Source organism: Erythranthe guttata, chromosome 7, assembly GCF_056151865.1.
Source record: "Erythranthe guttata isolate IM_541 chromosome 7, IM_541, whole genome shotgun sequence".
Classification (NCBI taxonomy): Eukaryota; Viridiplantae; Streptophyta; class Magnoliopsida; order Lamiales; family Phrymaceae; genus Erythranthe; species Erythranthe guttata.
The window spans coordinates 10,775,076-10,795,849 of record NC_142539.1 but is presented as its reverse complement, the minus strand read 5'-3'; the positions used below and the strand labels follow the sequence as shown (position 1 = coordinate 10,795,849).

The window sequence follows — 20,774 nt, the reverse complement described above, 5'->3', positions numbered from 1 at the left end:
TCATCGCTGTCAAAAAAAAAAAAAAAAAACGAAAAGCTACTAGAAAACGGGAGGTGAGACGAGAAAATAAACTACAAAAAGATGGAAGGGGGTGCAACACGAGGACTTCCCAGGGGGTCACCCATCCTAGTACTACTCTCGCCCAAGCACGCTTAACTTTGGAGTTCTGATGGGATCCGGTGCGTTAGTGCTGGTATGATCGCACCCGTAAGTCTATGCACGCAATTCGGTTTTATGTTGAGAAACTTGCGCCGCAGCGGCTTAAAGCGTCGATAACTTTTGACTCGGGATGAGTTACGAGGCGATCTGCATACGCACGCGAAGCTCTTTCAGACGCCGTCGGCGTGTCAATTTGGCGAAGCCCCATTGACCCCGCGCTCGCAGTGAAAAGAGGTCGTTTAGCCCAGCTTCCGCCACTATTAGACGCGATCGACGCGTTTATCGGTGCAATCAGCTCGTTCGATCGATCCGACCGGCCCCACATTGCTCGCGCTGAGGTATGCATTAGATGCTCATCGCTGTCAAAAAAAAAAAAAAAGAAACGAAAAGCTACTAGAAAACGGGAGGTGAGACGAGAAAATAAACTACAAAAAGATGGAAGGGGGTGCAACACGAGGACTTCCCAGGGGGTCACCCATCCTAGTACTACTCTCGCCCAAGCACGCTTAACTTTGGAGTTCTGATGGGATCCGGTGCGTTAGTGCTGGTATGATCGCACCCGTAAGTCTATGCACGCAATTCGGTTTTATGTTGAGAAACTTGCGCCGCAGCGGCTTAAAGCGTCGATAACTTTTGACTCGGGATGAGTTACGAGGCGATCTGCATACGCACGCGAAGCTCTTTCAGACGCCGTCGGTGTGTCAATTTGGCGAAGCCCCATTGACCCCGCGCTCGCAGTGAAAAGAGGCCGTTTAGCCCAGCTTCCGCCACTATTAGACGCGATCGACGCGTTTATCGGTGCAATCAGCTCGTTCGATCGATCCGACCGGCCCCACATTGCTCGCGCTGAGGTATGCATTAGATGCTCATCGCTGTCAAAAAAAAAAAAAAAAAACGAAAAGCTACTAGAAAACGGGAGGTGAGACGAGAAAATAAACTACAAAAAGATGGAAGGGGGTGCAACACGAGGACTTCCCAGGGGGTCACCCATCCTAGTACTACTCTCGCCCAAGCACGCTTAACTTTGGAGTTCTGATGGGATCCGGTGCATTAGTGCTGGTATGATCGCACCCGTAAGTCTATGCACGCAATTCGGTTTTATGTTGAGAAACTTGCGCCGCAGCGGCTTAAAGCGTCGATAACTTTTGACTCGGGATGAGTTACGAGGCGATCTGCATACGCACGCGAAGCTCTTTCAGACGCCGTCGGCGTGTCAATTTGGCGAAGCCCCATTGACCCCGCGCTCGCAGTGAAAAGAGGCCGTTTAGCCCAGCTTCCGCCACTATTAGACGCGATCGACGCGTTTATCGGTGCAATCAGCTCGTTCGATCGATCCGACCGGCCCCACATTGCTCGCGCTGAGGTATGCATTAGATGCTCATCGCTGTCAAAAAAAAAAAAAAAAAACGAAAAGCTACTAGAAAACGGGAGGTGAGACGAGAAAATAAACTACAAAAAGATGGAAGGGGGTGCAACACGAGGACTTCCCAGGGGGTCACCCATCCTAGTACTACTCTCGCCCAAGCACGCTTAACTTTGGAGTTCTGATGGGATCCGGTGCGTTAGTGCTGGTATGATCGCACCCGTAAGTCTATGCACGCAATTCGGTTTTATGTTGAGAAACTTGCGCCGCAGCGGCTTAAAGCGTCGATAACTTTTGACTCGGGATGAGTTACGAGGCGATCTGCATACGCACGCGAAGCTCTTTCAGACGCCGTCGGCGTGTCAATTTGGCGAAGCCCCATTGACCCCGCGCTCGCAGTGAAAAGAGGCCGTTTAGCCCAGCTTCCGCCACTATTAGACGCGATCGACGCGTTTATCGGTGCAATCAGCTCGTTCGATCGATCCGACCGGCCCCACATTGCTCGCGCTGAGGTATGCATTAGATGCTCATCGCTGTCAAAAAAAAAAAAAAAACGAAAAGCTACTAGAAAACGGGAGGTGAGACGAGAAAATAAACTACAAAAAGATGGAAGGGGGTGCAACACGAGGACTTCCCAGGGGGTCACCCATCCTAGTACTACTCTCGCCCAAGCACGCTTAACTTTGGAGTTCTGATGGGATCCGGTGCGTTAGTGCTGGTATGATCGCACCCGTAAGTCTATGCACGCAATTCGGTTTTATGTTGAGAAACTTGCGCCGCAGCGGCTTAAAGCGTCGATAACTTTTGACTCGGGATGAGTTACGAGGCGATCTGCATACGCACGCGAAGCTCTTTCAGACGCCGTCGGCGTGTCAATTTTGCGAAGCCCCATTGACCCCGCGCTCGCAGTGAAAAGAGGTCGTTTAGCCCAGCTTCCGCCACTATTAGACGCGATCGACGCGTTTATCGGTGCAATCAGCTCGTTCGATCGATCCGACCGGCCCCACATTGCTCGCGCTGAGGTATGCATTAGATGCTCATCGCTGTCAAAAAAAAAAAAAAAAAAAACGAAAAGCTACTAGAAAACGGGAGGTGAGACGAGAAAATAAACTACAAAAAGATGGAAGGGGGTGCAACACGAGGACTTCCCAGGGGGTCACCCATCCTAGTACTACTCTCGCCCAAGCACGCTTAACTTTGGAGTTCTGATGGGATCCGGTGCGTTAGTGCTGGTATGATCGCACCCGTAAGTCTATGCACGCAATTCGGTTTTATGTTGAGAAACTTGCGCCGCAGCGGCTTAAAGCGTCGATAACTTTTGACTCGGGATGAGTTACGAGGCGATCTGCATACGCACGCGAAGCTCTTTCAGACGCCGTCGGCGTGTCAATTTGGCGAAGCCCCATTGACCCCGCGCTCGCAGTGAAAAGAGGCCGTTTAGCCCAGCTTCCGCCACTATTAGACGCGATCGACGCGTTTATCGGTGCAATCAGCTCGTTCGATCGATCCGACCGGCCCCACATTGCTCGCGCTGAGGTATGCATTAGATGCTCATCGCTGTCAAAAAAAAAAAAAAAAAACGAAAAGCTACTAGAAAACGGGAGGTGAGACGAGAAAATAAACTACAAAAAGATGGAAGGGGGTGCAACACGAGGACTTCCCAGGGGGTCACCCATCCTAGTACTACTCTCGCCCAAGCACGCTTAACTTTGGAGTTCTGATGGGATCCGGTGCATTAGTGCTGGTATGATCGCACCCGTAAGTCTATGCACGCAATTCGGTTTTATGTTGAGAAACTTGCGCCGCAGCGGCTTAAAGCGTCGATAACTTTTGACTCGGGATGAGTTACGAGGCGATCTGCATACGCACGCGAAGCTCTTTCAGACGCCGTCGGCGTGTCAATTTGGCGAAGCCCCATTGACCCCGCGCTCGCAGTGAAAAGAGGTCGTTTAGCCCAGCTTCCGCCACTATTAGACGCGATCGACGCGTTTATCGGTGCAATCAGCTCGTTCGATCGATCCGACCGGCCCCACATTGCTCGCGCTGAGGTATGCATTAGATGCTCATCGCTGTCAAAAAAAAAAAAAAAAAACGAAAAGCTACTAGAAAACGGGAGGTGAGACGAGAAAATAAACTACAAAAAGATGGAAGGGGGTGCAACACGAGGACTTCCCAGGGGGTCACCCATCCTAGTACTACTCTCGCCCAAGCACGCTTAACTTTGGAGTTCTGATGGGATCCGGTGCGTTAGTGCTGGTATGATCGCACCCGTAAGTCTATGCACGCAATTCGGTTTTATGTTGAGAAACTTGCGCCGCAGCGGCTTAAAGCGTCGATAACTTTTGACTCGGGATGAGTTACGAGGCGATCTGCATACGCACGCGAAGCTCTTTCAGACGCCGTCGGCGTGTCAATTTGGCGAAGCCCCATTGACCCCGCGCTCGCAGTGAAAAGAGGTCGTTTAGCCCAGCTTCCGCCACTATTAGACGCGATCGACGCGTTTATCGGTGCAATCAGCTCGTTCGATCGATCCGACCGGCCCCACATTGCTCGCGCTGAGGTATGCATTAGATGCTCATCGCTGTCAAAAAAAAAAAAAAAAACGAAAAGCTACTAGAAAACGGGAGGTGAGACGAGAAAATAAACTACAAAAAGATGGAAGGGGGTGCAACACGAGGACTTCCCAGGGGGTCACCCATCCTAGTACTACTCTCGCCCAAGCACGCTTAACTTTGGAGTTCTGATGGGATCCGGTGCGTTAGTGCTGGTATGATCGCACCCGTAAGTCTATGCACGCAATTCGGTTTTATGTTGAGAAACTTGCGCCGCAGCGGCTTAAAGCGTCGATAACTTTTGACTCGGGATGAGTTACGAGGCGATCTGCATACGCACGCGAAGCTCTTTCAGACGCCGTCGGCGTGTCAATTTGGCGAAGCCCCATTGACCCCGCGCTCGCAGTGAAAAGAGGCCGTTTAGCCCAGCTTCCGCCACTATTAGACGCGATCGACGCGTTTATCGGTGCAATCAGCTCGTTCGATCGATCCGACCGGCCCCACATTGCTCGCGCTGAGGTATGCATTAGATGCTCATCGCTGTCAAAAAAAAAAAAAAAAAACGAAAAGCTACTAGAAAACGGGAGGTGAGACGAGAAAATAAACTACAAAAAGATGGAAGGGGGTGCAACACGAGGACTTCCCAGGGGGTCACCCATCCTAGTACTACTCTCGCCCAAGCACGCTTAACTTTGGAGTTCTGATGGGATCCGGTGCATTAGTGCTGGTATGATCGCACCCGTAAGTCTATGCACGCAATTCGGTTTTATGTTGAGAAACTTGCGCCGCAGCGGCTTAAAGCGTCGATAACTTTTGACTCGGGATGAGTTACGAGGCGATCTGCATACGCACGCGAAGCTCTTTCAGACGCCGTCGGCGTGTCAATTTGGCGAAGCCCCATTGACCCCGCGCTCGCAGTGAAAAGAGGCCGTTTAGCCCAGCTTCCGCCACTATTAGACGCGATCGACGCGTTTATCGGTGCAATCAGCTCGTTCGATCGATCCGACCGGCCCCACATTGCTCGCGCTGAGGTATGCATTAGATGCTCATCGCTGTCAAAAAAAAAAAAAAAAAAACGAAAAGCTACTAGAAAACGGGAGGTGAGACGAGAAAATAAACTACAAAAAGTGGGGTGGGGGTGCAACACGAGGACTTCCCAGGGGGTCACCCATCCTAGTACTACTCTCGCCCAAGCACGCTTAACTTCGGAGTTCTGATGGGATCCGGTGCATTAGTGCTGGTATGATCGCACCCGTAAGTCTATGCACGCAATTCGGTTTTATGTTGAGAACCTTGCGCCGCAGCGGCTTAAAGCGTCGATAACTTTTGACTCGGGATGAGTTACGAGGCGATATGCATACGCACGCGAAGCTCTTTCAGACGCCGTCGGCGTGTCAATTTGGCGAAGCCCCATTGACCCCGCGCTCGCAGTGAAAAGAGGTCGTTTAGCCCAGCTTCCGCCACTATTAGACGCGATCGACGCGTTTATCGGTGCAATCAGCTCGTTCGATCGATCCGACCGGCCCCACATTGCTCGCGCTGAGGTATGCATTAGATGCTCATCGCTGTCAAAAAAAAAAAAAAAAAGAAACGAAAAGCTACTAGAAAACGGGAGGTGAGACGAGAAAATAAACTACAAAAAGATGGAAGGGGGTGCAACACGAGGACTTCCCAGGGGGTCACCCATCCTAGTACTACTCTCGCCCAAGCACGCTTAACTTTGGAGTTCTGATGGGATCCGGTGCGTTAGTGCTGGTATGATCGCACCCGTAAGTCTATGCACGCAATTCGGTTTTATGTTGAGAAACTTGCGCCGCAGCGGCTTAAAGCGTCGATAACTTTTGACTCGGGATGAGTTACGAGGCGATCTGCATACGCACGCGAAGCTCTTTCAGACGCCGTCGGCGTGTCAATTTGGCGAAGCCCCATTGACCCCGCGCTCGCAGTGAAAAGAGGTCGTTTAGCCCAGCTTCCGCCACTATTAGACGCGATCGACGCGTTTATCGGTGCAATCAGCTCGTTCGATCGATCCGACCGGCCCCACATTGCTCGCGCTGAGGTATGCATTAGATGCTCATCGCTGTCAAAAAAAAAAAAAAAAACGAAAAGCTACTAGAAAACGGGAGGTGAGACGAGAAAATAAACTACAAAAAGATGGAAGGGGGTGCAACACGAGGACTTCCCAGGGGGTCACCCATCCTAGTACTACTCTCGCCCAAGCACGCTTAACTTTGGAGTTCTGATGGGATCCGGTGCGTTAGTGCTGGTATGATCGCACCCGTAAGTCTATGCACGCAATTCGGTTTTATGTTGAGAAACTTGCGCCGCAGCGGCTTAAAGCGTCGATAACTTTTGACTCGGGATGAGTTACGAGGCGATCTGCATACGCACGCGAAGCTCTTTCAGACGCCGTCGGCGTGTCAATTTGGCGAAGCCCCATTGACCCCGCGCTCGCAGTGAAAAGAGGTCGTTTAGCCCAGCTTCCGCCACTATTAGACGCGATCGACGCGTTTATCGGTGCAATCAGCTCGTTCGATCGATCCGACCGGCCCCACATTGCTCGCGCTGAGGTATGCATTAGATGCTCATCGCTGTCAAAAAAAAAAAAAAAAAAACGAAAAGCTACTAGAAAACGGGAGGTGAGACGAGAAAATAAACTACAAAAAGATGGAAGGGGGTGCAACACGAGGACTTCCCAGGGGGTCACCCATCCTAGTACTACTCTCGCCCAAGCACGCTTAACTTTGGAGTTCTGATGGGATCCGGTGCGTTAGTGCTGGTATGATCGCACCCGTAAGTCTATGCACGCAATTCGGTTTTATGTTGAGAAACTTGCGCCGCAGCGGCTTAAAGCGTCGATAACTTTTGACTCGGGATGAGTTACGAGGCGATCTGCATACGCACGCGAAGCTCTTTCAGACGCCGTCGGCGTGTCAATTTGGCGAAGCCCCATTGACCCCGCGCTCGCAGTGAAAAGAGGTCGTTTAGCCCAGCTTCCGCCACTATTAGACGCGATCGACGCGTTTATCGGTGCAATCAGCTCGTTCGATCGATCCGACCGGCCCCACATTGCTCGCGCTGAGGTATGCATTAGATGCTCATCGCTGTCAAAAAAAAAAAAAAAAAAAAACGAAAAGCTACTAGAAAACGGGAGGTGAGACGAGAAAATAAACTACAAAAAGATGGAAGGGGGTGCAACACGAGGACTTCCCAGGGGGTCACCCATCCTAGTACTACTCTCGCCCAAGCACGCTTAACTTTGGAGTTCTGATGGGATCCGGTGCGTTAGTGCTGGTATGATCGCACCCGTAAGTCTATGCACGCAATTCGGTTTTATGTTGAGAAACTTGCGCCGCAGCGGCTTAAAGCGTCGATAACTTTTGACTCGGGATGAGTTACGAGGCGATCTGCATACGCACGCGAAGCTCTTTCAGACGCCGTCGGCGTGTCAATTTGGCGAAGCCCCATTGACCCCGCGCTCGCAGTGAAAAGAGGTCGTTTAGCCCAGCTTCCGCCACTATTAGACGCGATCGACGCGTTTATCGGTGCAATCAGCTCGTTCGATCGATCCGACCGGCCCCACATTGCTCGCGCTGAGGTATGCATTAGATGCTCATCGCTGTCAAAAAAAAAAAAAAAAAAAACGAAAAGCTACTAGAAAACGGGAGGTGAGACGAGAAAATAAACTACAAAAAGATGGAAGGGGGTGCAACACGAGGACTTCCCAGGGGGTCACCCATCCTAGTACTACTCTCGCCCAAGCACGCTTAACTTTGGAGTTATGATGGGATCCGGTGCGTTAGTGCTGGTATGATCGCACCCGTAAGTCTATGCACGCAATTCGGTTTTATGTTGAGAAACTTGCGCCGCAGCGGCTTAAAGCGTCGATAACTTTTGACTCGGGATGAGTTACGAGGCGATCTGCATACGCACGCGAAGCTCTTTCAGACGCCGTCGGCGTGTCAATTTTGCGAAGCCCCATTGACCCCGCGCTCGCAGTGAAAAGAGGTCGTTTAGCCCAGCTTCCGCCACTATTAGACGCGATCGACGCGTTTATCGGTGCAATCAGCTCGTTCGATCGATCCGACCGGCCCCACATTGCTCGCGCTGAGGTATGCATTAGATGCTCATCGCTGTCAAAAAAAAAAAAAAAGAAACGAAAAGCTACTAGAAAACGGGAGGTGAGACGAGAAAATAAACTACAAAAAGATGGAAGGGGGTGCAACACGAGGACTTCCCAGGGGGTCACCCATCCTAGTACTACTCTCGCCCAAGCACGCTTAACTTTGGAGTTCTGATGGGATCCGGTGCGTTAGTGCTGGTATGATCGCACCCGTAAGTCTATGCACGCAATTCGGTTTTATGTTGAGAAACTTGCGCCGCAGCGGCTTAAAGCGTCGATAACTTTTGACTCGGGATGAGTTACGAGGCGATCTGCATACGCACGCGAAGCTCTTTCAGACGCCGTCGGCGTGTCAATTTGGCGAAGCCCCATTGACCCCGCGCTCGCAGTGAAAAGAGGCCGTTTAGCCCAGCTTCCGCCACTATTAGACGCGATCGACGCGTTTATCGGTGCAATCAGCTCGTTCGATCGATCCGACCGGCCCCACATTGCTCGCGCTGAGGTATGCATTAGATGCTCATCGCTGTCAAAAAAAAAAAAAAAACGAAAAGCTACTAGAAAACGGGAGGTGAGACGAGAAAATAAACTACAAAAAGATGGAAGGGGGTGCAACACGAGGACTTCCCAGGGGGTCACCCATCCTAGTACTACTCTCGCCCAAGCACGCTTAACTTTGGAGTTCTGATGGGATCCGGTGCATTAGTGCTGGTATGATCGCACCCGTAAGTCTATGCACGCAATTCGGTTTTATGTTGAGAAACTTGCGCCGCAGCGGCTTAAAGCGTCGATAACTTTTGACTCGGGATGAGTTACGAGGCGATCTGCATACGCACGCGAAGCTCTTTCAGACGCCGTCGGCGTGTCAATTTGGCGAAGCCCCATTGACCCCGCGCTCGCAGTGAAAAGAGGCCGTTTAGCCCAGCTTCCGCCACTATTAGACGCGATCGACGCGTTTATCGGTGCAATCAGCTCGTTCGATCGATCCGACCGGCCCCACAATGCTCGCGCTGAGGTATGCATTAGATGCTCATCGCTGTCAAAAAAAAAAAAAAAAACGAAAAGCTACTAGAAAACGGGAGGTGAGACGAGAAAATAAACTACAAAAAGATGGGGTGGGGGTGCAACACGAGGACTTCCCAGGGGGTCACCCATCCTAGTACTACTCTCGCCCAAGCACGCTTAACTTCGGAGTTCTGATGGGATCCGGTGCATTAGTGCTGGTATGATCGCACCCGTAAGTCTATGCACGCAATTCGGTTTTATGTTGAGAAACTTGCGCCGCAGCGGCTTAAAGCGTCGATAACTTTTGACTCGGGATGAGTTACGAGGCGATCTGCATACGCACGCGAAGCTCTTTCAGACGCCGTCGGCGTGTCAATTTTGCGAAGCCCCATTGACCCCGCGCTCGCAGTGAAAAGAGGTCGTTTAGCCCAGCTTCCGCCACTATTAGACGCGATCGACGCGTTTATCGGTGCAATCAGCTCGTTCGATCGATCCGACCGGCCCCACATTGCTCGCGCTGAGGTATGCATTAGATGCTCATCGCTGTCAAAAAAAAAAAAAAAAAAAACGAAAAGCTACTAGAAAACGGGAGGTGAGACGAGAAAATAAACTACAAAAAGATGGAAGGGGGTGCAACACGAGGACTTCCCAGGGGGTGACCCATCCTAGTACTACTCTCGCCCAAGCACGCTTAACTTTGGAGTTATGATGGGATCCGGTGCGTTAGTGCTGGTATGATCGCACCCGTAAGTCTATGCACGCAATTCGGTTTTATGTTGAGAAACTTGCGCCGCAGCGGCTTAAAGCGTCGATAACTTTTGACTCGGGATGAGTTACGAGGCGATCTGCATACGCACGCGAAGCTCTTTCAGACGCCGTCGGCGTGTCAATTTTGCGAAGCCCCATTGACCCCGCGCTCGCAGTGAAAAGAGGTCGTTTAGCCCAGCTTCCGCCACTATTAGACGCGATCGACGCGTTTATCGGTGCAATCAGCTCGTTCGATCGATCCGACCGGCCCCACATTGCTCGCGCTGAGGTATGCATTAGATGCTCATCGCTGTCAAAAAAAAAAAAAAAAAAAACGAAAAGCTACTAGAAAACGGGAGGTGAGACGAGAAAATAAACTACAAAAAGATGGAAGGGGGTGCAACACGAGGACTTCCCAGGGGGTCACCCATCCTAGTACTACTCTCGCCCAAGCACGCTTAACTTTGGAGTTATGATGGGATCCGGTGCGTTAGTGCTGGTATGATCGCACCCGTAAGTCTATGCACGCAATTCGGTTTTATGTTGAGAAACTTGCGCCGCAGCGGCTTAAAGCGTCGATAACTTTTGACTCGGGATGAGTTACGAGGCGATCTGCATACGCACGCGAAGCTCTTTCAGACGCCGTCGGCGTGTCAATTTGGCGAAGCCCCATTGACCCCGCGCTCGCAGTGAAAAGAGGCCGTTTAGCCCAGCTTCCGCCACTATTAGACGCGATCGACGCGTTTATCGGTGCAATCAGCTCGTTCGATCGATCCGACCGGCCCCACATTGCTCGCGCTGAGGTATGCATTAGATGCTCATCGCTGTCAAAAAAAAAAAAAAAAACGAAAAGCTACTAGAAAACGGGAGGTGAGACGAGAAAATAAACTACAAAAAGATGGAAGGGGGTGCAACACGAGGACTTCCCAGGGGGTCACCCATCCTAGTACTACTCTCGCCCAAGCACGCTTAACTTTGGAGTTCTGATGGGATCCGGTGCGTTAGTGCTGGTATGATCGCACCCGTAAGTCTATGCACGCAATTCGGTTTTATGTTGAGAAACTTGCGCCGCAGCGGCTTAAAGCGTCGATAACTTTTGACTCGGGATGAGTTACGAGGCGATCTGCATACGCACGCGAAGCTCTTTCAGACGCCGTCGGAGTGTCAATTTGGCGAAGCCCCATTAACCCCGCGCTCGCAGTGAAAAGAGGCCGTTTAGCCCAGCTTCCGCCACTATTAGACGCGATCGACGCGTTTATCGGTGCAATCAGCTCGTTCGATCGATCCGACCGGCCCCACAATGCTCGCGCTGAGGTATGCATTAGATGCTAATCGCTGTCAAAAAAAAAAAAAAAAACGAAAAGCTACTAGAAAACGGGAGGTGAGACGAGAAAATAAACTACAAAAAGGTGGGGTGGGGGTGCAACACGAGGACTTCCCAGGGGGTCACCCATCCTAGTACTACTCTCGCCCAAGCACGCAAGCACGCTTAACTTCGGAGTTCTGATGGGATCCGGTGCATTAGTGCTGGTATGATCGCACCCGTAAGTCTATGCACGCAATTCGGTTTTATGTTGAGAAACTTGCGCCGCAGCGGCTTAAAGCGTCGATAACTTTTGACTCGGGATGAGTTACGAGGCGATCTGCATACGCACGCGAAGCTCTTTCAGACGCCGTCGGCGTGTCAATTTTGCGAAGCCCCATTGACCCCGCGCTCGCAGTGAAAAGAGGTCGTTTAGCCCAGCTTCCGCCACTATTAGACGCGATCGACGCGTTTATCGGTGCAATCAGCTCGTTCGATCGATCCGACCGGCCCCACATTGCTCGCGCTGAGGTATGCATTAGATGCTCATCGCTGTCAAAAAAAAAAAAAAAAAAACGAAAAGCTACTAGAAAACGGGAGGTGAGACGAGAAAATAAACTACAAAAAGATGGAAGGGGGTGCAACACGAGGACTTCCCAGGGGGTGACCCATCCTAGTACTACTCTCGCCCAAGCACGCTTAACTTTGGAGTTATGATGGGATCCGGTGCGTTAGTGCTGGTATGATCGCACCCGTAAGTCTATGCACGCAATTCGGTTTTATGTTGAGAAACTTGCGCCGCAGCGGCTTAAAGCGTCGATAACTTTTGACTCGGGATGAGTTACGAGGCGATCTGCATACGCACGCGAAGCTCTTTCAGACGCCGTCGGCGTGTCAATTTTGCGAAGCCCCATTGACCCCGCGCTCGCAGTGAAAAGAGGTCGTTTAGCCCAGCTTCCGCCACTATTAGACGCGATCGACGCGTTTATCGGTGCAATCAGCTCGTTCGATCGATCCGACCGGCCCCACATTGCTCGCGCTGAGGTATGCATTAGATGCTCATCGCTGTCAAAAAAAAAAAAAAAAAAAACGAAAAGCTACTAGAAAACGGGAGGTGAGACGAGAAAATAAACTACAAAAAGATGGAAGGGGGTGCAACACGAGGACTTCCCAGGGGGTGACCCATCCTAGTACTACTCTCGCCCAAGCACGCTTAACTTTGGAGTTATGATGGGATCCGGTGCGTTAGTGCTGGTATGATCGCACCCGTAAGTCTATGCACGCAATTCGGTTTTATGTTGAGAAACTTGCGCCGCAGCGGCTTAAAGCGTCGATAACTTTTGACTCGGGATGAGTTACGAGGCGATCTGCATACGCACGCGAAGCTCTTTCAGACGCCGTCGGCGTGTCAATTAGGCGAAGCCCCATTGACCCCGCGCTCGCAGTGAAAAGAGGCCGTTTAGCCCAGCTTCCGCCACTATTAGACGCGATCGACGCGTTTATCGGTGCAATCAGCTCGTTCGATCGATCCGACCGGCCCCACAATGCTCGCGCTGAGGTATGCATTAGATGCTCATCGCTGTCAAAAAAAAAAAAAAAAACGAAAAGCTACTAGAAAACGGGAGGTGAGACGAGAAAATAAACTACAAAAAGATGGAAGGGGGTGCAACACGAGGACTTCCCAGGGGGTCACCCATCCTAGTACTACTCTCGCCCAAGCACGCTTAACTTTGGAGTTCTGATGGGATCCGGTGCATTAGTGCTGGTATGATCGCACCCGTAAGTCTATGCACGCAATTCGGTTTTATGTTGAGAAACTTGCGCCGCAGCGGCTTAAAGCGTCGATAACTTTTGACTCGGGATGAGTTACGAGGCGATCTGCATACGCACGCGAAGCTCTTTCAGACGCCGTCGGAGTGTCAATTTGGCGAAGCCCCATTGACCCCGCGCTCGCAGTGAAAAGAGGCCGTTTAGCCCAGCTTCCGCCACTATTAGACGCGATCGACGCGTTTATCGGTGCAATCAACTCGTTCGATCGATCCGACCGGCCCACAATGCTCGCGCTGAGGTATGCATTAGATGCTAATCGCTGTCAAAAAAAAAAAAAAAAAAACGAAAAGCTACTAGAAAACGGGAGGTGAGACGAGAAAATAAACTACAAAAAGGTGGGGTGGGGGTGCAACACGAGGACTTCCCAGGGGGTCACCCATCCTAGTACTACTCTCGCCCAAGCACGCACGCTTAACTTCGGAGTTCTGATGGGATCCGGTGCATTAGTGCTGGTATGATCGCACCCGTAAGTCTATGCACGCAATTCGGTTTTATGTTGAGAAACTTGCGCCGCAGCGGCTTAAAGCGTCGATAACTTTTGACTCGGGATGAGTTACGAGGCGATCTGCATACGCACGCGAAGCTCTTTCAGACGCCGTCGGCGTGTCAATTTTGCGAAGCCCCATTGACCCCGCGCTCGCAGTGAAAAGAGGTCGTTTAGCCCAGCTTCCGCCACTATTAGACGCGATCGACGCGTTTATCGGTGCAATCAGCTCGTTCGATCGATCCGACCGGCCCCACATTGCTCGCGCTGAGGTATGCATTAGATGCTCATCGCTGTCAAAAAAAAAAAAAAAAAAACGAAAAGCTACTAGAAAACGGGAGGTGAGACGAGAAAATAAACTACAAAAAGATGGAAGGGGGTGCAACACGAGGACTTCCCAGGGGGTGACCCATCCTAGTACTACTCTCGCCCAAGCACGCTTAACTTTGGAGTTCTGATGGGATCCGGTGCGTTAGTGCTGGTATGATCGCACCCGTAAGTCTATGCACGCAATTCGGTTTTATGTTGAGAAACTTGCGCCGCAGCGGCTTAAAGCGTCGATAACTTTTGACTCGGGATGAGTTACGAGGCGATCTGCATACGCACGCGAAGCTCTTTCAGACGCCGTCGGCGTGTCAATTTGGCGAAGCCCCATTGACCCCGCGCTCGCAGTGAAAAGAGGTCGTTTAGCCCAGCTTCCGCCACTATTAGACGCGATCGACGCGTTTATCGGTGCAATCAGCTCGTTCGATCGATCCGACCGGCCCCACATTGCTCGCGCTGAGGTATGCATTAGATGCTCATCGCTGTCAAAAAAAAAAAAAAAAAAACGAAAAGCTACTAGAAAACGGGAGGTGAGACGAGAAAATAAACTACAAAAAGATGGAAGGGGGTGCAACACGAGGACTTCCCAGGGGGTGACCCATCCTAGTACTACTCTCGCCCAAGCACGCTTAACTTTGGAGTTATGATGGGATCCGGTGCGTTAGTGCTGGTATGATCGCACCCGTAAGTCTATGCACGCAATTCGGTTTTATGTTGAGAAACTTGCGCCGCAGCGGCTTAAAGCGTCGATAACTTTTGACTCGGGATGAGTTACGAGGCGATCTGCATACGCACGCGAAGCTCTTTCAGACGCCGTCGGCGTGTCAATTTTGCGAAGCCCCATTGACCCCGCGCTCGCAGTGAAAAGAGGTCGTTTAGCCCAGCTTCCGCCACTATTAGACGCGATCGACGCGTTTATCGGTGCAATCAGCTCGTTCGATCGATCCGACCGGCCCCACATTGCTCGCGCTGAGGTATGCATTAGATGCTCATCGCTGTCAAAAAAAAAAAAAAAAAACGAAAAGCTACTAGAAAACGGGAGGTGAGACGAGAAAATAAACTACAAAAAGATGGAAGGGGGTGCAACACGAGGACTTCCCAGGGGGTGACCCATCCTAGTACTACTCTCGCCCAAGCACGCTTAACTTTGGAGTTATGATGGGATCCGGTGCGTTAGTGCTGGTATGATCGCACCCGTAAGTCTATGCACGCAATTCGGTTTTATGTTGAGAAACTTGCGCCGCAGCGGCTTAAAGCGTCGATAACTTTTGACTCGGGATGAGTTACGAGGCGATCTGCATACGCACGCGAAGCTCTTTCAGACGCCGTCGGCGTGTCAATTTGGCGAAGCCCCATTGACCCCGCGCTCGCAGTGAAAAGAGGCCGTTTAGCCCAGCTTCCGCCACTATTAGACGCGATCGACGCGTTTATCGGTGCAATCAGCTCGTTCGATCGATCCGACCGGCCCCACAATGCTCGCGCTGAGGTATGCATTAGATGCTAATCGCTGTCAAAAAAAAAAAAAAAAAACGAAAAGCTACTAGAAAACGGGAGGTGAGACGAGAAAATAAACTACAAAAAGATGGGGTGGGGGTGCAACACGAGGACTTCCCAGGGGGTCACCCATCCTAGTACTACTCTCGCCCAAGCACAAGCACGCTTAACTTCGGAGTTCTGATGGGATCCGGTGCATTAGTGCTGGTATGATCGCACCCGTAAGTCTATGCACGCAATTCGGTTTTATGTTGAGAAACTTGCGCCGCAGCGGCTTAAAGCGTCGATAACTTTTGACTCGGGATGAGTTACGAGGCGATCTGCATACGCACGCGAAGCTCTTTCAGACGCCGTCGGCGTGTCAATTTTGCGAAGCCCCATTGACCCCGCGCTCGCAGTGAAAAGAGGTCGTTTAGCCCAGCTTCCGCCACTATTAGACGCGATCGACGCGTTTATCGGTGCAATCAGCTCGTTCGATCGATCCGACCGGCCCCACATTGCTCGCGCTGAGGTATGCATTAGATGCTCATCGCTGTCAAAAAAAAAAAAAAAAAAAACGAAAAGCTACTAGAAAACGGGAGGTGAGACGAGAAAATAAACTACAAAAAGATGGAAGGGGGTGCAACACGAGGACTTCCCAGGGGGTGACCCATCCTAGTACTACTCTCGCCCAAGCACGCTTAACTTTGGAGTTATGATGGGATCCGGTGCGTTAGTGCTGGTATGATCGCACCCGTAAGTCTATGCACGCAATTCGGTTTTATGTTGAGAAACTTGCGCCGCAGCGGCTTAAAGCGTCGATAACTTTTGACTCGGGATGAGTTACGAGGCGATCTGCATACGCACGCGAAGCTCTTTCAGACGCCGTCGGCGTGTCAATTTTGCGAAGCCCCATTGACCCCGCGCTCGCAGTGAAAAGAGGTCGTTTAGCCCAGCTTCCGCCACTATTAGACGCGATCGACGCGTTTATCGGTGCAATCAGCTCGTTCGATCGATCCGACCGGCCCCACATTGCTCGCGCTGAGGTATGCATTAGATGCTCATCGCTGTCAAAAAAAAAAAAAAAAAAAACGAAAAGCTACTAGAAAACGGGAGGTGAGACGAGAAAATAAACTACAAAAAGATGGAAGGGGGTGCAACACGAGGACTTCCCAGGGGGTGACCCATCCTAGTACTACTCTCGCCCAAGCACGCTTAACTTTGGAGTTATGATGGGATCCGGTGCGTTAGTGCTGGTATGATCGCACCCGTAAGTCTATGCACGCAATTCGGTTTTATGTTGAGAAACTTGCGCCGCAGCGGCTTAAAGCGTCGATAACTTTTGACTCGGGATGAGTTACGAGGCGATCTGCATACGCACGCGAAGCTCTTTCAGACGCCGTCGGCGTGTCAATTTTGCGAAGCCCCATTGACCCCCGCGCTCGCAGTGAAAAGAGGTCGTTTAGCCCAGCTTCCGCCACTATTAGACGCGATCGACGCGTTTATCGGTGCAATCAGCTCGTTCGATCGATCCGACCGGCCCCACATTGCTCGCGCTGAGGTATGCATTAGATGCTCATCGCTGTCAAAAAAAAAAAAAAAAAAAAAAAAAGCTACTAGAAAACGGGAGGTGAGACGAGAAAATAAACTACAAAAAGATGGAAGGGGGTGCAACACGAGGACTTCCCAGGGGGTCACCCATCCTAGTACTACTCTCGCCCAAGCACGCTTAACTTTGGAGTTCTGATGGGATCCGGTGCGTTAGTGCTGGTATGATCGCACCCGTAAGTCTATGCACGCAATTCGGTTTTATGTTGAGAAACTTGCGCCGCAGCGGCTTAAAGCGTCGATAACTTTTGACTCGGGATGAGTTACGAGGCGATCTGCATACGCACGCGAAGCTCTTTCAGACGCCGTCGGAGTGTCAATTTGGCGAAGCCCCATTGACCCCGCGCTCGCAGTGAAAAGAGGCCGTTTAGCCCAGCTTCCGCCACTATTAGACGCGATCGACGCGTTTATCGGTGCAATCAACTCGTTCGATCGATCCGACCGGCCCCACAATGCTCGCGCTGAGGTATGCATTAGATGCTAATCGCTGTCAAAAAAAAAAAAAAAAAACGAAAAGCTACTAGAAAACGGGAGGTGAGACGAGAAAATAAACTACAAAAAGGTGGGGTGGGGGTGCAACACGAGGACTTCCCAGGGGGTCACCCATCCTAGTACTACTCTCGCCCAAGCACGCGCCCAAGCACGCTTAACTTCGGAGTTCTGATGGGATCCGGTGCATTAGTGCTGGTATGATCGCACCCGTAAGTCTATGCACGCAATTCGGTTTTATGTTGAGAAACTTGCGCCGCAGCGGCTTAAAGCGTCGATAACTTTTGACTCGGGATGAGTTACGAGGCGATCTGCATACGCACGCGAAGCTCTTTCAGACGCCGTCGGCGTGTCAATTTTGCGAAGCCCCATTGACCCCGCGCTCGCAGTGAAAAGAGGTCGTTTAGCCCAGCTTCCGCCACTATTAGACGCGATCGACGCGTTTATCGGTGCAATCAGCTCGTTCGATCGATCCGACCGGCCCCACATTGCTCGCGCTGAGGTATGCATTAGATGCTCATCGCTGTCAAAAAAAAAAAAAAAAAAAACGAAAAGCTACTAGAAAACGGGAGGTGAGACGAGAAAATAAACTACAAAAAGATGGAAGGGGGTGCAACACGAGGACTTCCCAGGGGGTGACCCATCCTAGTACTACTCTCGCCCAAGCACGCTTAACTTTGGAGTTATGATGGGATCCGGTGCGTTAGTGCTGGTATGATCGCACCCGTAAGTCTATGCACGCAATTCGGTTTTATGTTGAGAAACTTGCGCCGCAGCGGCTTAAAGCGTCGATAACTTTTGACTCGGGATGAGTTACGAGGCGATCTGCATACGCACGCGAAGCTCTTTCAGACGCCGTCGGCGTGTCAATTTTGCGAAGCCCCATTGACCCCGCGCTCGCAGTGAAAAGAGGTCGTTTAGCCCAGCTTCCGCCACTATTAGACGCGATCGACGCGTTTATCGGTGCAATCAGCTCGTTCGATCGATCCGACCGGCCCCACATTGCTCGCGCTGAGGTATGCATTAGATGCTCATCGCTGTCAAAAAAAAAAAAAAAAAAAACGAAAAGCTACTAGAAAACGGGAGGTGAGACGAGAAAATAAACTACAAAAAGATGGAAGGGGGTGCAACACGAGGACTTCCCAGGGGGTGACCCATCCTAGTACTACTCTCGCCCAAGCACGCTTAACTTTGGAGTTATGATGGGATCCGGTGCGTTAGTGCTGGTATGATCGCACCCGTAAGTCTATGCACGCAATTCGGTTTTATGTTGAGAAACTTGCGCCGCAGCGGCTTAAAGCGTCGATAACTTTTGACTCGGGATGAGTTACGAGGCGATCTGCATACGCACGCGAAGCTCTTTCAGACGCCGTCGGCGTGTCAATTTTGCGAAGCCCCATTGACCCCGCGCTCGCAGTGAAAAGAGGTCGTTTAGCCCAGCTTCCGCCACTATTAGACGCGATCGACGCGTTTATCGGTGCAATCAGCTCGTTCGATCGATCCGACCGGCCCCACATTGCTCGCGCTGAGGTATGCATTAGATGCTCATCGCTGTCAAAAAAAAAAAAAAAAAAAAACGAAAAGCTACTAGAAAACGGGAGGTGAGACGAGAAAATAAACTACAAAAAGATGGAAGGGGGTGCAACACGAGGACTTCCCAGGGGGTGACCCATCCTAGTACTACTCTCGCCCAAGCACGCTTAACTTTGGAGTTATGATGGGATCCGGTGCGTTAGTGCTGGTATGATCGCACCCGTAAGTCTATGCACGCAATTCGGTTTTATGTTGAGAAACTTGCGCCGCAGCGGCTTAAAGCGTCGATAACTTTTGACTCGGGATGAGTTACGAGGCGATCTGCATACGCACGCGAAGCTCTTTCAGACGCCGTCGGTGTGTCAATTAGGCGAAGCCCCATTGACCCCGCGCTCGCAGTGAAAAGAGGCCGTTTAGCCCAGCTTCCGCCACTATTAGACGCGATCGACGCGTTTATCGGTGCAATCAGCTCGTTCGATCGATCCGACCGGCCCCACAATGCTCGCGCTGAGGTATGCATTAGATGCAATCGCTGTCAAAAAAAAAAAAAAGAAACGAAAAGCTACTAGAAAACGGGAGGTGAGACGAGAAAATAAACTACAAAAAGATGGAAGGGGTTGCAACACGAGGACTTCCCAGGGGGTCACCCATCCTAGTACTACTCTCGCCCAAGCACGCTTAACTTTGGAGTTCTGATGGGATCCGGTGCATTAGTGCTGGTATGATCGCACCCGTAAGTCTATGCACGCAATTCGGTTTTATGTTGAGAAACTTGCGCCGCAGCGGCTTAAAGCGTCGATAACTTTTGACTCGGGATGAGTTACGAGGCGATCTGCATACGCACGCGAAGCTCTTTCAGACGCCGTCGGAGTGTCAATTTGGCGAATCCCCATTAACCCCGCGCTCGCAGTGAAAAGAGGCCGTTTAGCCCAGCTTCCGCCACTATTAGACGCGATCGACGCGTTTATCGGTGCAATCAACTCGTTCGATCGATCCGACCGGCCCCACAATGCTCGCGCTGAGGTATGCATTAGATGCTAATCGCTGTCAAAAAAAAAAAAAAAAAACGAAAAGCTACTAGAAAACGGGAGGTGAGACGAGAAAATAAACTACAAAAAGTGGGGTGGGGGTGCAACACGAGGACTTCCCAGGGGGTCACCCATCCTAGTACTACTCTCGCCCAAGCACGCTTAACTTCGGAGTTCTGATGGGATCCGGTGCATTAGTGCTGGTATGATCGCACCCGTAAGTCTATGCACGCAATTCGGTTTTATGTTGAGAACCTTGCGCCGCAGCGGCTTAAAGCGTCGATAACTTTTGACTCGGGATGAGTTACGAGGCGATATGCATACGCACGCGAAGCTCTTTCAGACGCCGTCGGCGTGTCAATTTGGCGAAGCCCCATTGACCCCGCGCTCGCAGTGAAAAGAGGTCGTTTAGCCCAGCTTCCGCCACTATTAGACGCGATCGACGCGTTTATCGGTGCAATCAGCTCGTTCGATCGATCCGACCGGCCCCACATTGCTCGCGCTGAGGTATGCATTAGATGCTCATCGCTGTCAAAAAAAAAAAAAAAAAAAACGAAAAGCTACTAGAAAACGGGAGGTGAGACGAGAAAATAAACTACAAAAAGATGGAAGGGGGTGCAACACGAGGACTTCCCAGGGGGTGACCCATCCTAGTACTACTCTCGCCCAAGCACGCTTAACTTTGGAGTTATGATGGGATCCGGTGCGTTAGTGCTGGTATGATCGCACCCGTAAGTCTATGCACGCAATTCGGTT

General features: G+C 51.2%; 38 non-coding genes and 3 pseudogenes across 38 annotated transcripts; all 41 read right to left on the bottom strand.

Annotated features, from left to right (window-relative positions):
• Window positions 1-88: 88 nt before the first annotated feature.
• Window positions 89-207, bottom strand: LOC148769377 (5S ribosomal RNA). Its single transcript, XR_016032600.1, has one exon. It is a non-coding gene; the product is annotated as a 5S ribosomal RNA (ribosomal RNA).
• Window positions 208-601: 394 nt separating this feature from the next.
• On the bottom strand, window positions 602-720 carry LOC148769376 (5S ribosomal RNA). Its single transcript, XR_016032599.1, has one exon. It is a non-coding gene; the product is annotated as a 5S ribosomal RNA (ribosomal RNA).
• Window positions 721-1,113: 393 nt separating this feature from the next.
• On the bottom strand, window positions 1,114-1,232 carry LOC148769375 (5S ribosomal RNA). The gene has a single exon (XR_016032558.1). It is a non-coding gene; the product is annotated as a 5S ribosomal RNA (ribosomal RNA).
• A 393-nt stretch (window positions 1,233-1,625) lies between these two features.
• LOC148769374 (5S ribosomal RNA) lies at window positions 1,626-1,744 on the bottom strand. The gene has a single exon (XR_016032598.1). It is a non-coding gene; the product is annotated as a 5S ribosomal RNA (ribosomal RNA).
• Window positions 1,745-2,135: 391 nt separating this feature from the next.
• LOC148769373 (5S ribosomal RNA) lies at window positions 2,136-2,254 on the bottom strand. The gene has a single exon (XR_016032597.1). It is a non-coding gene; the product is annotated as a 5S ribosomal RNA (ribosomal RNA).
• A 395-nt stretch (window positions 2,255-2,649) lies between these two features.
• LOC148769372 (5S ribosomal RNA) lies at window positions 2,650-2,768 on the bottom strand. Its single transcript, XR_016032596.1, has one exon. It is a non-coding gene; the product is annotated as a 5S ribosomal RNA (ribosomal RNA).
• A 393-nt stretch (window positions 2,769-3,161) lies between these two features.
• Window positions 3,162-3,280, bottom strand: LOC148769371 (5S ribosomal RNA). The gene has a single exon (XR_016032557.1). It is a non-coding gene; the product is annotated as a 5S ribosomal RNA (ribosomal RNA).
• Window positions 3,281-3,673: 393 nt separating this feature from the next.
• LOC148769370 (5S ribosomal RNA) lies at window positions 3,674-3,792 on the bottom strand. The gene has a single exon (XR_016032595.1). It is a non-coding gene; the product is annotated as a 5S ribosomal RNA (ribosomal RNA).
• Window positions 3,793-4,184: 392 nt separating this feature from the next.
• LOC148769369 (5S ribosomal RNA) lies at window positions 4,185-4,303 on the bottom strand. Its single transcript, XR_016032594.1, has one exon. It is a non-coding gene; the product is annotated as a 5S ribosomal RNA (ribosomal RNA).
• Window positions 4,304-4,696: 393 nt separating this feature from the next.
• Window positions 4,697-4,815, bottom strand: LOC148769368 (5S ribosomal RNA). The gene has a single exon (XR_016032556.1). It is a non-coding gene; the product is annotated as a 5S ribosomal RNA (ribosomal RNA).
• A 394-nt stretch (window positions 4,816-5,209) lies between these two features.
• LOC148769367 (5S ribosomal RNA) lies at window positions 5,210-5,328 on the bottom strand. Its single transcript, XR_016032579.1, has one exon. It is a non-coding gene; the product is annotated as a 5S ribosomal RNA (ribosomal RNA).
• A 396-nt stretch (window positions 5,329-5,724) lies between these two features.
• LOC148769366 (5S ribosomal RNA) lies at window positions 5,725-5,843 on the bottom strand. The gene has a single exon (XR_016032593.1). It is a non-coding gene; the product is annotated as a 5S ribosomal RNA (ribosomal RNA).
• A 392-nt stretch (window positions 5,844-6,235) lies between these two features.
• Window positions 6,236-6,354, bottom strand: LOC148769365 (5S ribosomal RNA). Its single transcript, XR_016032592.1, has one exon. It is a non-coding gene; the product is annotated as a 5S ribosomal RNA (ribosomal RNA).
• Window positions 6,355-6,748: 394 nt separating this feature from the next.
• Window positions 6,749-6,867, bottom strand: LOC148769364 (5S ribosomal RNA). Its single transcript, XR_016032590.1, has one exon. It is a non-coding gene; the product is annotated as a 5S ribosomal RNA (ribosomal RNA).
• Window positions 6,868-7,263: 396 nt separating this feature from the next.
• On the bottom strand, window positions 7,264-7,382 carry LOC148769363 (5S ribosomal RNA). The gene has a single exon (XR_016032589.1). It is a non-coding gene; the product is annotated as a 5S ribosomal RNA (ribosomal RNA).
• A 395-nt stretch (window positions 7,383-7,777) lies between these two features.
• LOC148769362 (5S ribosomal RNA) lies at window positions 7,778-7,896 on the bottom strand. The gene has a single exon (XR_016032723.1). It is a non-coding gene; the product is annotated as a 5S ribosomal RNA (ribosomal RNA).
• A 394-nt stretch (window positions 7,897-8,290) lies between these two features.
• LOC148769361 (5S ribosomal RNA) lies at window positions 8,291-8,409 on the bottom strand. The gene has a single exon (XR_016032588.1). It is a non-coding gene; the product is annotated as a 5S ribosomal RNA (ribosomal RNA).
• Window positions 8,410-8,800: 391 nt separating this feature from the next.
• On the bottom strand, window positions 8,801-8,919 carry LOC148769360 (5S ribosomal RNA). The gene has a single exon (XR_016032554.1). It is a non-coding gene; the product is annotated as a 5S ribosomal RNA (ribosomal RNA).
• A 393-nt stretch (window positions 8,920-9,312) lies between these two features.
• LOC148769359 (5S ribosomal RNA) lies at window positions 9,313-9,431 on the bottom strand. The gene has a single exon (XR_016032567.1). It is a non-coding gene; the product is annotated as a 5S ribosomal RNA (ribosomal RNA).
• Window positions 9,432-9,826: 395 nt separating this feature from the next.
• LOC148769358 (5S ribosomal RNA) lies at window positions 9,827-9,945 on the bottom strand. Its single transcript, XR_016032770.1, has one exon. It is a non-coding gene; the product is annotated as a 5S ribosomal RNA (ribosomal RNA).
• Window positions 9,946-10,340: 395 nt separating this feature from the next.
• LOC148769357 (5S ribosomal RNA) lies at window positions 10,341-10,459 on the bottom strand. The gene has a single exon (XR_016032722.1). It is a non-coding gene; the product is annotated as a 5S ribosomal RNA (ribosomal RNA).
• Window positions 10,460-10,851: 392 nt separating this feature from the next.
• On the bottom strand, window positions 10,852-10,970 carry LOC148769356 (5S ribosomal RNA). Its single transcript, XR_016032587.1, has one exon. It is a non-coding gene; the product is annotated as a 5S ribosomal RNA (ribosomal RNA).
• Window positions 10,971-11,363: 393 nt separating this feature from the next.
• Window positions 11,364-11,490, bottom strand: LOC148769355 (5S ribosomal RNA; annotated as a pseudogene).
• Window positions 11,491-11,884: 394 nt separating this feature from the next.
• LOC148769354 (5S ribosomal RNA) lies at window positions 11,885-12,003 on the bottom strand. The gene has a single exon (XR_016032769.1). It is a non-coding gene; the product is annotated as a 5S ribosomal RNA (ribosomal RNA).
• Window positions 12,004-12,398: 395 nt separating this feature from the next.
• On the bottom strand, window positions 12,399-12,517 carry LOC148769353 (5S ribosomal RNA). The gene has a single exon (XR_016032768.1). It is a non-coding gene; the product is annotated as a 5S ribosomal RNA (ribosomal RNA).
• Window positions 12,518-12,909: 392 nt separating this feature from the next.
• Window positions 12,910-13,028, bottom strand: LOC148769352 (5S ribosomal RNA). The gene has a single exon (XR_016032553.1). It is a non-coding gene; the product is annotated as a 5S ribosomal RNA (ribosomal RNA).
• Window positions 13,029-13,422: 394 nt separating this feature from the next.
• On the bottom strand, window positions 13,423-13,545 carry LOC148769351 (5S ribosomal RNA). Its single transcript, XR_016032711.1, has one exon. It is a non-coding gene; the product is annotated as a 5S ribosomal RNA (ribosomal RNA).
• Window positions 13,546-13,939: 394 nt separating this feature from the next.
• Window positions 13,940-14,058, bottom strand: LOC148769350 (5S ribosomal RNA). The gene has a single exon (XR_016032652.1). It is a non-coding gene; the product is annotated as a 5S ribosomal RNA (ribosomal RNA).
• A 394-nt stretch (window positions 14,059-14,452) lies between these two features.
• Window positions 14,453-14,571, bottom strand: LOC148769349 (5S ribosomal RNA). Its single transcript, XR_016032767.1, has one exon. It is a non-coding gene; the product is annotated as a 5S ribosomal RNA (ribosomal RNA).
• A 393-nt stretch (window positions 14,572-14,964) lies between these two features.
• On the bottom strand, window positions 14,965-15,083 carry LOC148769348 (5S ribosomal RNA). The gene has a single exon (XR_016032766.1). It is a non-coding gene; the product is annotated as a 5S ribosomal RNA (ribosomal RNA).
• A 394-nt stretch (window positions 15,084-15,477) lies between these two features.
• LOC148769347 (5S ribosomal RNA) lies at window positions 15,478-15,602 on the bottom strand (annotated as a pseudogene).
• A 395-nt stretch (window positions 15,603-15,997) lies between these two features.
• On the bottom strand, window positions 15,998-16,116 carry LOC148769346 (5S ribosomal RNA). Its single transcript, XR_016032764.1, has one exon. It is a non-coding gene; the product is annotated as a 5S ribosomal RNA (ribosomal RNA).
• A 395-nt stretch (window positions 16,117-16,511) lies between these two features.
• On the bottom strand, window positions 16,512-16,630 carry LOC148769345 (5S ribosomal RNA). The gene has a single exon (XR_016032763.1). It is a non-coding gene; the product is annotated as a 5S ribosomal RNA (ribosomal RNA).
• Window positions 16,631-17,025: 395 nt separating this feature from the next.
• Window positions 17,026-17,144, bottom strand: LOC148769344 (5S ribosomal RNA). The gene has a single exon (XR_016032586.1). It is a non-coding gene; the product is annotated as a 5S ribosomal RNA (ribosomal RNA).
• Window positions 17,145-17,538: 394 nt separating this feature from the next.
• Window positions 17,539-17,669, bottom strand: LOC148769343 (5S ribosomal RNA; annotated as a pseudogene).
• Window positions 17,670-18,064: 395 nt separating this feature from the next.
• Window positions 18,065-18,183, bottom strand: LOC148769342 (5S ribosomal RNA). The gene has a single exon (XR_016032761.1). It is a non-coding gene; the product is annotated as a 5S ribosomal RNA (ribosomal RNA).
• A 395-nt stretch (window positions 18,184-18,578) lies between these two features.
• On the bottom strand, window positions 18,579-18,697 carry LOC148769341 (5S ribosomal RNA). The gene has a single exon (XR_016032760.1). It is a non-coding gene; the product is annotated as a 5S ribosomal RNA (ribosomal RNA).
• Window positions 18,698-19,093: 396 nt separating this feature from the next.
• On the bottom strand, window positions 19,094-19,212 carry LOC148769340 (5S ribosomal RNA). The gene has a single exon (XR_016032759.1). It is a non-coding gene; the product is annotated as a 5S ribosomal RNA (ribosomal RNA).
• A 392-nt stretch (window positions 19,213-19,604) lies between these two features.
• Window positions 19,605-19,723, bottom strand: LOC148769339 (5S ribosomal RNA). The gene has a single exon (XR_016032677.1). It is a non-coding gene; the product is annotated as a 5S ribosomal RNA (ribosomal RNA).
• A 393-nt stretch (window positions 19,724-20,116) lies between these two features.
• LOC148769338 (5S ribosomal RNA) lies at window positions 20,117-20,235 on the bottom strand. Its single transcript, XR_016032555.1, has one exon. It is a non-coding gene; the product is annotated as a 5S ribosomal RNA (ribosomal RNA).
• Window positions 20,236-20,630: 395 nt separating this feature from the next.
• Window positions 20,631-20,749, bottom strand: LOC148769337 (5S ribosomal RNA). The gene has a single exon (XR_016032758.1). It is a non-coding gene; the product is annotated as a 5S ribosomal RNA (ribosomal RNA).
• Window positions 20,750-20,774: the final 25 nt, after the last annotated feature.